This window comes from Schistocerca americana, chromosome 1 (genome assembly GCF_021461395.2).
Source record: "Schistocerca americana isolate TAMUIC-IGC-003095 chromosome 1, iqSchAmer2.1, whole genome shotgun sequence".
Lineage (NCBI taxonomy): Eukaryota > Metazoa > Arthropoda > Insecta > Orthoptera > Acrididae > Schistocerca > Schistocerca americana.
The window spans coordinates 555,619,668-555,632,267 of record NC_060119.1 but is presented as its reverse complement, the minus strand read 5'-3'; the positions used below and the strand labels follow the sequence as shown (position 1 = coordinate 555,632,267).

The following is a 12,600-nucleotide window of genomic DNA, read 5'->3' as shown; positions in this document are numbered from 1 at the left end:
CGGCGCAATGCCGATTCCCCGGTATTTCCACATTGTAATCCACAACTGACCAATCATAACGATGTATCCATCGATTACTCGTAATAGACATTTGATAATCAGAGGTTACGTACACTCTGACAAGCGTTGGGACAACTAGGGAAGTCCACAGTTGGTTCAGGCCGACAACGTTCCTTTCAAGTCTCTTCTTTTTATCTGAGTGCGGAATATATAATTATCCTCGCCATGAATGCAATGAGCGCTTATTTAATGCAATGTGTTTTATCCAACTAACCACATTTTAACAAAATGTTAAATTCTTCCTTTCAAGTCAAAAATAAAAACAATGTCTGTTAAAACTTGAGCTGTAAATATTGCATTTCATCCCTGGAGGTTCGTCATAGTGATGGCAGAGTGGATCGGATGTCCTAAGATGGAGAGAGATTTTATCACCCAGACAGAGCATACTGGAATGAAGATAAGTGTTTTTAACGTTTGACAAGGATGCGGCCATTAGAAATGGAGCTCAGTTTCAAGCAGGAAAAGGCCTGAGAAAGAAATCAACCCTGTCCTTAATACAACCATCCCAGCGTTCTTAGGCGATTTAGGGAACCCACGAAAGGCCTCCCGAACACAAGTCCAGTACCTTAAGTACTGTGCCAAGTGGATCCGTGGTAAGCCTTTGGTGTAAGATTGAATGAAAGTATAATATCGTTAAAGAAATTAATGGAACAATAGCAAAAGCAAATTAGGGCGACCATGCGATTGTTTCTTTCTTATTTTTAGGTCAACAGACGCCGGTCACACAGGAGGAGACGTCGCAAAAAATTTAAAGCCATTTTTGTTGCCCATAGTAACACAAGCGGATGGGAACAAGGAAACATTTATTTGCATAGAGGTTACAATGCCGTAACCATTAACGTACAGTGACAAAACAAATGTTCTCTCAGGGTGCTAATTCCCAATAATACGTACAGGGAGGGTAGAAATTACAGGAACAAGACAATTTTTATTTTCACCTTCTAGAATTACAATGTGTCAGTGCTGGTCTCACTACTGAAAGTATCGGATACTTACATTTCACCAGTTTCAGCTCGAGTATTATCGGCTCTACTGCATTCTACTCTAAAGGGAAAAGCACCAGGGACAGGTGGTTAGAACTGTAGCCGCAGAGAACGAGGGCACCGAAGGGGATTATCCTAGCGTACGCGGAGCTGTCGACAAGGTGCCAAACACCCCAATGCTGTCATCGCTAAAGAGAGGACGCTACCGCCGAAAATGTCAACTGCTACCACGGCTGTATTCTCCGCGAGAAAACACGACGCGAACTCTGCCGACGTATATTCTACGACAGTACTTTCTGTATACATTTAACGTTGCAAACAACGTGATACTAGGGAGTGATAGTCACATCAAAACCTCAAAACCTATTTTCTGTACATCCGACGCACAATGATAACTACCACTTGTGACAGACATCCTGACAGGCAAAAGCAGCATACTAAGATCAACGGTAACAAATCTAGCAGCACGTTTCTAAACTGCTTCGATGTCCTCCTTTAAGCTGACGTTCTCTCTTTTAAAGATGAGCTACACTTCCCCAGAACTCTCACAATAAACCGTAGTCGGCCGCTCCTCTTCCCTACAAATGACCTTATCATATCGTTTCGCAACATTATGTCTACACATTTAATCGACGTGACTATAGAATAGCACTCCATTACTGGTGTATTCGAACATCGCAGGAATGACTCTCCTTAGAAACGCCTAGAAATTTTATCATCTCCATACATGGCTTAGGATAACATGTGTTATGAGCATCAATTGGGTTTCACATGATGGGTGAATCTATGGATGATTTCCACGAAGATCATTTTGGTACAAAATCTGTTTCAAGTCAGAGTACATAATATTGTATTTGCTGTAAATACTGATGGTTGACGTAGGACTTGATTTGCATATCAGTTCTTCAGCCTGTTTTTATGTGAGTCACTTGTGCATCTTTCCAATTGTAGAGACCAGTTCTCCATTCAAGGGACCTGCAAATCTTTTTGCAATTAATTGCCAGCTACAGACGCTCGCTGGCGACACGTGCCTTCCTATAACGCGGCCGCTGACTTCTCGCGTACATCACCTAATGCTTGTTAGCGCGGCGATAGTGTGTGTGTGTGTGTGTGTGTGTGTGTGTGTGTGTGTGTGTGAGGGGGGCGGGGGGGCGGGCGGGAGCGAGACCGATAGGTTCACTGTGGTGATACTCTCCGTGACGTCATTATCATGTGTATATACCCAGTTTCGATCGTTTGGGATGTCTATCGACTTTCGTGGTCGTATCGGATTCTGAGAAGTGTGAGATGCCATATTACATTTAGTCGTTTTAATTAAAATTCTATATTTTGGATGAGTTTTGTAACGTACGTCCTATGCTGTTTCAAATACTGAGGAGCTCTCGTAAACGCTTCGGTATTCGTACGACTTGTTATAATTAATGTACGATAATGATAGATCGAAGGTACAATTTAAAAAAAGGGGGTTGCAAATGGTATGCATTCACGGTGGGGTACTGGATAGATGTGCTGAGTAGCGGAGCGAGACGTAACTAGTGCGCTGGTTTGCGTCCTGCATTTTCTAATATTTTTCGTATTACCTTAGCTTTTCTAATTATTAATTTAATAAAAGTGTGTTCTGTAATATTTGATGTTATGTACATATTAGAGCAGTCTCTCCATGGAGTGAGTTGTCAGTGTCACAGTTTACAAATTAAGACATGAAAAATGCAAATGCCAGTAAAGATTCAAAACATCTGTTAAAACAAACTAGGTGTGAAAAGTAAATTAGTCTCAGCCGTTTAGTGAAGTAAAAGGAAAAATACAAGCTACTTTAAAGGAAACTCCTTTTCCAACCAGGAAGTGCTTCAATTAAAATACATGCAAATGGGGCGAGGGAAAACGATCGTCTATGCGCTTCTATACGAACCCTAAAATTGCTTCGATGTCTTCCTTTAATCTGACCTGGTATGGATTCCAAACATCTCGAACAATACTCAAGAATGAGTTGCGTTGGTGTTCTAGACGGAGTCTGCTTTATAGATGAGCTACATTTTCCTCGAATTCTTCCAATAAACCGAAGCCGATAATTCATATTCTCTTCTTCCAAACTTACGCTCTCGTTCCATTTCACATCGTTTTGCAACAATACGCCTAGCGTTCAACCGGTAATGCAATATTTTTTTTCGGGAAGCACGTTAATTTCATTCAGGATACCAATGCTCCATATTATTCCCCAGTCTCTTTGTCTATAAAATCCTACTGTTCCAACATAATCTCCGTTCAATGCGACGGCCTTGCTTCACCTTACTGGGAGGGCCCGCACGGTACCACTCTACTGGTCGACGTCGGAGCCAACGTTTTGCTGCACTAATAATCTCCCCATCGCCCACGTACTGTTTTCCGCGAAGTGAATCCTTTATAGGGCCAAACACATTGCGAGAAGCGGGCTGTAGGGTGAATGAGGAAGAACAGTCCAATGAAGTTTTGTGAGCTCCTCTCGAGTGCGCAGACTTGTCAGGCCTTCCGTTGTCATGGAAAAGGAGAGTTCGTGTGTAATCGATTACCTCGAATGAGGGTGTCCGCACGTTCCAACACTGCAGGACACAGCTGTGTGCGGACAGCCTACACCGCGGGCTATCGGACAGGTTTGCGCGACCTTGCGATTCTGACAGACCCCTCACCCAACGACTAACCGTGCTTTTGTTCACTGTCGGGTCTCCTTAGACATCTGCAAGCACCTATGAGAGAGGTTCTGGTTTGCCGCCAAAAGAAACTCAATGACAGCTCTCTGCTTGGAACGTACCTTCGTTACGGACGCCATTTTGAAGGCTACGTATAATGTCACCAACTATCGGAACTTCTACAGGGGCTGAAGCGGCATTATACCACCACGAATTCCGTATTTTTCAACAGGAACTGGCCGACAAAAAATGAGTTGTATTACTTATTGAATATCCCTCGTATTTACTCCGTGTGACATTGACAAGCAGTACACAACTAATAAGGTATTTGAACATTACGGGACTGATTTTCCTACATTAACTTTTTTTTTTTTTTTTTACATTCGGTGCCAGATGTCACTCATACCTACAAATAGAAATTCTGCCTCTGTTGACCTGTATCCTCTTACGCCCACCCAGCGACGGCACTTTCCCGTCATCAAACAACAGTCGCAGATTGCTGCTGACCCGATCCGTCAGATCATTTGTGTATACAGATACTATGTGTCTCAGAAGAAATACTCAATATCCACAGATATGGCAGGAACGACAATTCAAAGCAAAACAGTCTAGTACTCGTAAACACGGGCTCTAAAACTCGTACCGTAAGAGCTATGAGCACTTTATCTTCGATACAGTTAAACTTTTCTACCGTAAGCTCTTTGCATTCTATATTTTGAGACGAGGTAGCATCGACCAATACAAAAAATTGTCTAACAAACTTGGGCTCAAAAATGCATGAGCTATGAGCACTTGTTCAGTAGAAGTGTATTTTGTGCTCATCGCTCTATGGTTAGCACTTCAGAGCCCGTGTTTACTGAACTTATTTTTTTTAATTCTTTTGGTCTGCAATACCATCTCTCAGAGTATGGAAAGCAAAGAGCTTTCAGTAGATATTTATTTCACAGTATCGGAGGTGACGTAGTGCAAATAACTCTTTAAAGTGTACATATAAGAGCCCATGTTCATTTGACTTCTTTGCTTCGAATGCTGGCCCCTGTCGCATCCCTGAATACTGACCATTCCTCCTGGGACACCCTGTATGGAGAACAAGAGCCGTCCTATGGCACTTGCCTGAGGCATTCCTGACGGTATTATTGTCTCTAATGAACACCCCCGTCCTAGGAAACGTACAAGTTTCTATTACTTAAGACGTCTTCGAGCCACTCATATACTTGATAACTTATTCCGTAAGTTCAGACCTCTGTAAACAGTCTGTAGTGGGGAAATGTCTCAAACGCTTTCCGGAGAACTAGAACTGTTGCCCTTCACCCAGGGTTCGCATGATATCGTGCCAGAAAAGGTAAGCTGAATTTCGCATGAATGGTGCTTTGCAAATCAGTGCTGATATGTAGAGAAGCTTTTCTGTTCCAAGAAAATTTATTATATTCGAACTTATGATATTCTCAAGAATTCCGTGGGTCGTGCTTGGATAGCTCAGTTGGTAGAGCACTTGCCCGCGAAAGGCAAAGGTCCCGAGTTCGAGTCTCGGTCCGGCACACAGTTTTAATCTGCCAGGAAGTTTCATATCAGCGCACACTCCGCTGTAGAGTGAAAATTTCATTCTATTGTCAATCTGCTTTATTGAAATAAAACTACTAATATTATTTGCTTGAATTGGTGTATAGCATTCTAAGAACGCATCATCCCTTAAGCACCCTATACGAGACGAGTGGGCAAGACCCCCACAGATTGAATTATTCATTCTTTCTTTTGAGTTAGACTCTTCAGTGGGAGCAACCGAAAGAAAACAGTCCAACCAGTCCGTTGTAGTTTTGCTTATGAGTAAACTATTCATTCTTTATTTTCAAGTAAGACCCGTGTTTAATTTTTTTGTCGGCTGAACCAAATATTCGTTCTTTCAACTGACATCACCATTTAGTGTTCCATTCACCCTTCTGTGTGAAACAGGTCTGTATTGCTTTCATTAGTTCGTCTAAAGCAATGGTATTCAACAGGGGTACACATAGCCCTGGAGGGTGGGCCTATCTCAGGGGATACGTGAGACATCTCAGGGATATGCCAAAGCTGAAACAAACAATATACATATTCATTTAATTCTGTAATGAATACAGTAAGTCCTATTTCATCATTTAAAACATTAATATATTGCTGTGAATTAAGTGGTAGCAGACGCAAGTAACAGGAGAATGAGTGACAACATTCATATACTATGAACTGTCAGTGATTTGTATCAGTCGGTTTTCTCACATTAAGCGAAACCACTCTAAACCAGGAGAGTGACTGAAAAATATAAATACTCGTATATGCTGCAATATACATACATTCTGCGGAGACCAGTTTCATTCGACTGGAAATGCCGACTGAACGAAAAAAACACCCGGCTGATCAATCGGCTGTTACTAACAGTCTGTTGTTGCATCGCTAAGTATTTCTGTTTCCTCCATACGGGGATCTATGCGACAGTCAAAGGATGGTATGACTGAACAATACTACAGAGTGAATATTTTTTTAAGCGAGAAGATTACTTTTACTTATCGATATTTGTGTGCTCTTTTTTGAACCTAGAGTGAAACAATGTTGATTTTCAACGCGTGTTTTGTATATTGTTATAAAAACAGTGTGTGACTTTTCCGTCCTTTATCCACTTTCTCGGCACATATTTCTCCAAAGCGCGATTTACTATCAGTTTAAACTTTGTCCATAATGCTTCTACGTCCATCATATTGGAAGAAAATTATGTTGATCCACTAAGTAGAATGTTAATAGCTACCTATTTGCTCTGTCCAGCATATATCTTTCCCAGTTTTCTTAATGAATTCATTAACTTTAGTAATCGTCGTCGCTATGATTACATTGCGATCACTAATCCCTGTCTCTATGCGGACACTGTTGGTAAGGTCGGGCTCGTTTGTAGCTACAGCGTCTAAAATATTTCCATTGCGTGTGAGTTATCCGATAGAAGATGAAGCAAGTTTTCGGAAAATGTGTTCACAACTACATTCACAAGCCTGTTGTCCGTACCACCTGCAATAAATCCAAGACGTTCCGTCCCAGTCCATACTCGGGTAGGTTAAAGTCGCCTCCAACTAATACTAACACATATGCGTTACTCAGCGGCGAATTTCCTTGAATGATTTTGGAACTGTTACGGCTTAGCAGGGAAGCCGGTAAAAATATCGGATGATTAACAGGAGTTCATCATGTCGATTATTTGCGTCCACATAACTTCGCAGTTAGACTCGATTTCAACCTCGATAGTAATATTTTTGCCGACTGCAATAAATACTCCCCCCCCCCCCCCCCCCCGGCGTCTGCCCTCTCGTTTCGATATACGTTCCATGATACGTTAAATATTTCCGAACTTTCTACTTAGGGTTTCATCGGACTCTCTGTTCAGAATATAATTTGAACACGACAGCTTTCCTGGAGAGCGGTGAATTGAGAGACTTTGTAACGAATGCTTCGGCAATTTACTGTTGAAATTCTGCAAGTGTGTATACCTTGTAGCTTTCTGAATATCAACAGGTAGTCTTATCATAGGGCTTCCAACTACCGCCTGGCGCAAAAATAAGTGCACTCCACAAGTACTCTACTACGCGAGTAGTTGATTCCTCTGAGTTGGGCACCCCGGCCTATTGAGGGGAATCATACGATTCCCCACCCCTGCAATTAATTACAATTAATACTGCCGCAAAATCGAGGATCCACTGGCTGAAACGCTCCAAATCAAAGGACCCCCATCAATTCTGGGAATATCCTTACAACCGGTGAACGAGGCCTGCAGATTTCTTCACTTCCGCCTTACGCCCGTACGAACTGAGAATGAGCTCTGAATCCAAGTGAGAAGCGACATTGGTGCCGATGTGGACCAGAACTTGAAGATGACTGCATCCTCCACCCTCAATAGTTGCAGGCAGAGCCTCCTCCACATCTCAGATCAGGGCACTGGGACATATAACGAGCGCATATTGTATTTCTTTCCCGCCCTAGACGTTATATTGCTAGGGTCTCCATAAAGCGCCTAACATTGGAGCTTACCATAAGTATCAAACCCCTCTCCCCCGTGTGCCTGGCCCCTTGTCCACTCACTAGGTGAGAGGGCGAAGCCAGACGGCCACTCCCTCTGTCGCGTTACAGCGTACCACTCATTCAGCGAGGTTCCCCCGCATCAGGTACCTCTACATCAGAGATCGTGAGCTAAACAAGTGACAACTAGGCGTCTCATACTACCGCTTTACCCCGAGGCACCAACCTCCCGACGGCTGACAGTGGCCAACAAACAGCGTCTGTAGCTGTTCGCGAACTGCACCCAGCTCCTGCGTCCGCAAAAAGGTTGCGCACTCCCTATCCACCCCACTACTAAAATACAAATGAAAATAACAGGTAAAAAATAGATAAAAACTAGCCCTGTTCTTTTTTTAGACAAGGATTTGCAGTACCAAACTTGTAAAAACACTGCTAGTAGAGAACACTAAGCCTGTCACTGACACTAGTTCACTGCACGCCGACAAGTAAATGCGCCACTTGTGACCCCTGTGGGATACGCGCCCCTCTAGGTCGAGACCGGCCACTCAGAAGAGATTGGACTTGGAATACTCTACATTTAAGGAACAGTTCACTTGAACGGATGCTGTAACCCCATGTTCCATCCCCAAGCGTCGCTTTGAAATAGAAAAGAGCTCTTTTCTTTTCACTTCATAAGGAAACTTGTACGAGTACATTTACTTTTACTGATCACAGCGACTTCAGGGAAGTTCAAGGCGGTCAAAAGTGCTAATCAGCACCCGTGCATCTCTTCGTCGTCTAACTTTTTGATCACATTTCTCAACGCAGCTATCCTTGCTACGAAAGGCAAGCGCAAAGATTTCCATGCACTGTGCCTCTTTTACCGTCTTATCAAAGTACGCAGTTTCTCACATCTCTCCTAGACCTTAGCGCTCTTGTTCTAACGACACGAAAGATACACTCCCAATCAAAATTGTTCTTCTCCGTCCGTCCCTCAGCTGGCTTCAGTTAAGTCCTATTTCATAGCAGAAACCCGACTCTGGACTGACCTCCCTCACTGTATCACAAAACAAAATAACATTTCCACCTTCAAAAACTAGCTAATGACATAACTGGCAAAATAACAGAGCCTACCTTTGTTCTGTACGCACATCTTACCCATCGCAACTAAACTCCCTTTTTTCCAGAAGAACTTCATTGTCCAATCTATCTTAAATTCTCGCTCTCAGAATTTTCTCTGTCATATCATTTTCGTATCTAGTATATTATTATTATTATTATTATCAGCAGCAGCATCAACATCACTAGTAGTAACTCTAGTATGATTGCTATTAGTCATTACTTAATTAACTATGATGTAAAAAGAACTCTATGCACAAAACCATGACAGGATGTAAGAGAAACTTAAATAAAATAAACTCCCATCAACGTTTTGCAGAACGTTTTAGCGGAACCGACTGTGCTGGAGTAGTTTGTCGCAGCTATGTCGTAAAACAAATGGTCCCCACTCCACATAACAACTATGGCTTGATCACTGGTGGATTCTATCGTTTACTGGGGTTTCTGATATGTTCATCTATATCAGAGATCACCAAACTTTTTCACAGCTGGCCGCATCATCCTTCTGTACAGTACCCAAAAGCTAGCGTTTACTGGGGTTTCTGATATGTTCATCTACATCAGAGGTCACCAAACTTTTTTCACAGCTGGCCGCATCATCATTCTGTAAGGTACCTAAAAGCTAGAATTAAAGCTCTTGGGAAAAAAGACGAAAAACTAAATTCAGCATTCCATGATAATCATGGATGAATGACATGCAATGCATAAAAAAGGACAACTAAGAAATTTATTTATTTACTACAAATTTTAAAAGAGAAGGCAATGTTAGCAAAAGGTAGGTAAACCGGATCTAGTGCGCTCATAGCTGAATCTCTCAAATTATGCTGCAAAAAAGTTGATTATATCTGTGAAACTGGCGTTTGGCTTTCTAGATATAGTATGGTTTGGTATTGCTGCATTCAGTCGAGGTAACTGGTTTCAATTTACGTTAGTCAATTTGTTCGATATGCCGACGTTAGATACTTCATTTCTGAATATGGATGCAAAGACTAAGTTGTTCAAAGCAACCGGCCATTTCTTCAGTTTCGGAAATTCAACATCACTAAGTAGCGTTATCTTTCAACAAGGCATTTGCTTGAAAATCTGTGAGCTCCGAACATTGTTCAACTGCTGCACCATCATGGTTACAATCAAATCGATTCTTGAATAGAAGAATCGTCAGTCTGAATGTTGTCAAGACGTGAAAATCACTCAAAAAAAAGCTTCAAGTCATGAATAATATTTTTCGGAAAATAATGGTTGACGCCTTCGGGGATTGAAGCACAGAACTCTCTGAAAAGAAAACGAGAAAAATTTTAACCTTCCAGTTGTGTTTGACACAATGGCAGCTTTCTCCGAAACATTTTGAAGATTCTGTACAGAACGCCAGGTTATCCTTTCCCTGAAGTTTCAAGTTCAGTTCATTCAGGCGGCATCCGATGACTTTGAGAGCCAGGCAGGACCTGACAGCTGTGGATTATCTTTATATTTCAGAGATAAATCATCTATTTCGTTTCGGAGCTTGTAAAACTGAAACAGGACTTTACTGTAGCTGAGCCACGTCATTGCTGTGTGATAAGGTAAGTCACAGAATTCACAATCTATTCCGTCAAGAAATGCCTGGAACTGACGGTGATTGAGTACATGTGGCTGAATGAATTACATACGGGATAAAAGGGGATTTTACTGAGGCTGTGCGCAACATGACCCGAGAACACGCCCTAGATCCTTGTATACAAAAATTTCGCAGTCCATATTTAAGATGTTGGCCACGGGTGAAATTTAGAGATGGAACTCTAGACTTGCTGAAATATAAACGAAGGTTCTCGTGACGGTGGCCATGTGTTGCTTGAAAAATTCCAGTCTGGGTGGTTAACCTGCTGTAGAAGCTCCAATGTCAGGCTTAACGGCTGCATGCAGACCTAGTTAACACCAGCAGTGAGGCAGTTACGTCTCGTGTTAAATACGTTTATGAAGCAAATTCAAGCACATTCGGCGGGCCGAATGAACTGACGCCGTGGGTCGGTTAGGTTGGATACCACTGATCTACATCACTCAATCGGGGAGTCGGTCGTATGTGTTTAAAAACTTCTTTAACTTCCATCACTTTTCACTGCGCAAGAGAAGGCTAACATGAATGTTTACGCATTCGAAACAATATGTACGGAAGTAATGTATGCTGCGAGAATGTCACTTAACGGCTGGTTTTTTGGCGCCTTATCAGTAAGTTAGTCTCTTGACACTTTCTAATAGTTTGCAAATATATGATTATCATGTTCTGTCAAGCAACGACGGAAAATTTCAGTTGCGTATTCTTAATCTCTTGACATTCTGTAAATTGATATATGTAACCTATAAACTACTACTGCATGTTTAAATACGCAATTATTCCACACAACACTGGGGAGTTTTTGCTGCTTAAACCGAAAGAACTTTTAGACTAGGTGCATTTCTTGAAGATAAAGCGCCACATATAGATTACACAGGAAAAGAACAAAAACGTTATCTTGAACTTGAAATGTGACTGCCTGATTTTCGTAGACAAAAAAATTAATTCTTTCTCTCTGTTCCTCAGAAGTATGGGACTTATGTATTCCAAAGCATGATTTTCGTAGACAAAAAAAGTTCCTCAGAAGCACGTGACTTATGTATTCCAAAGTTGCACAGTTTTAACTTCAACAGGAATATTTAGGCTAATGAAGCGAATTACAGATCACGTCACAACCGTGTGCAGAATGCAAAGAAATTGGACATCACGAAACTCTGCATATAAAGCAATTGGGAAATGAGAGACAGGAAACGTGCTTGGTTTAGGGAAGGGAGAAGTAGAAAACCGGGCATGTATTACCGTGGTTATTTAAGAAAACCACAGATCAACTCCATCCCGATGTCAAGACCATAATTTGAGACGCTGTCCTCCCGAATTAGATTAGCATGGAGAGCTGCATCAAACCAGTCTCAGGACTGAAGACCACAACAACAACAACGTCCTCCCGAATGCGAGTCATGTGTTTTATCATTGTGCCATATCACTGGATAACGCAATGGCGAACAACAGCGAACTGCACTGTTGTTGTTGTGGTCTTCAGTCCTGAGACTGGTTTGATGCAGCTCCCCATGCTACTCTATCCTGTGCAAGCTTTTTCATCTCCCAGTACTTACTGCTACCTACATCCTTCTGAATCTGCTTAGTGTATTCATCTCTTGGTCTCCCTCTACGATTTTTACCCTCCACGCTGCCCTCCAATGCTAAATTTGTGATCCCTTGATGCCTCAGAACATGTCCTACCAACCGAACCCTTCTTCTAGTCAAGTTGTGTCACAAAGTTCTCCCCAATCCTATTCAACACCCCCTCATTAGTTAGGTGATCTACTCATCTAATATTCAGCATTCTTCTGTAGCACCACATTTCGAAAGCTTCTATTCTCTTCTTGTCTAACCTATTTATCGTCCACGTTTCACTTCCATACATGGCTACACTCCATACAAATACTTTCAAAAACGACTTCCTGACATTTAAATCAATACTCGATGTGAACAAATTTCTCTTCTTCAGAAACGCTTTCCTTCCCATTGCCAGTCTACATTTTATATCCTCTCTACTTCGACCATCATCAGTTATTTTACTCCCTAAATAGCAAAACTCCTTTACTACTTTAAGTGTCTCATTTCCTAATCTAATACCCTCAACATCACCCGACTTAATTCGACTACATTCCATTATCCTCGTTTAGCTTTTGTTGATGTTCATCTTATACCCTCCTTTCAAGACACTATCCATTCCATT

General features: G+C 41.9%; 1 protein-coding gene and 1 non-coding gene across 2 annotated transcripts in view; one reads left to right on the top strand and one right to left on the bottom strand.

Moving 5' to 3' along the window:
- The window catches only part of LOC124606240 (trafficking kinesin-binding protein milt), a 363,542-nt gene that overhangs the window by 294,758 nt on the left and 56,184 nt on the right, over positions 1-12,600 (bottom strand). The gene's annotated exons all lie outside the window — the stretch shown is intronic.
- Positions 5,171-5,245, top strand: Trnas-cga. Its single transcript has one exon. It is a non-coding gene; the product is annotated as a tRNA-Ser (tRNA).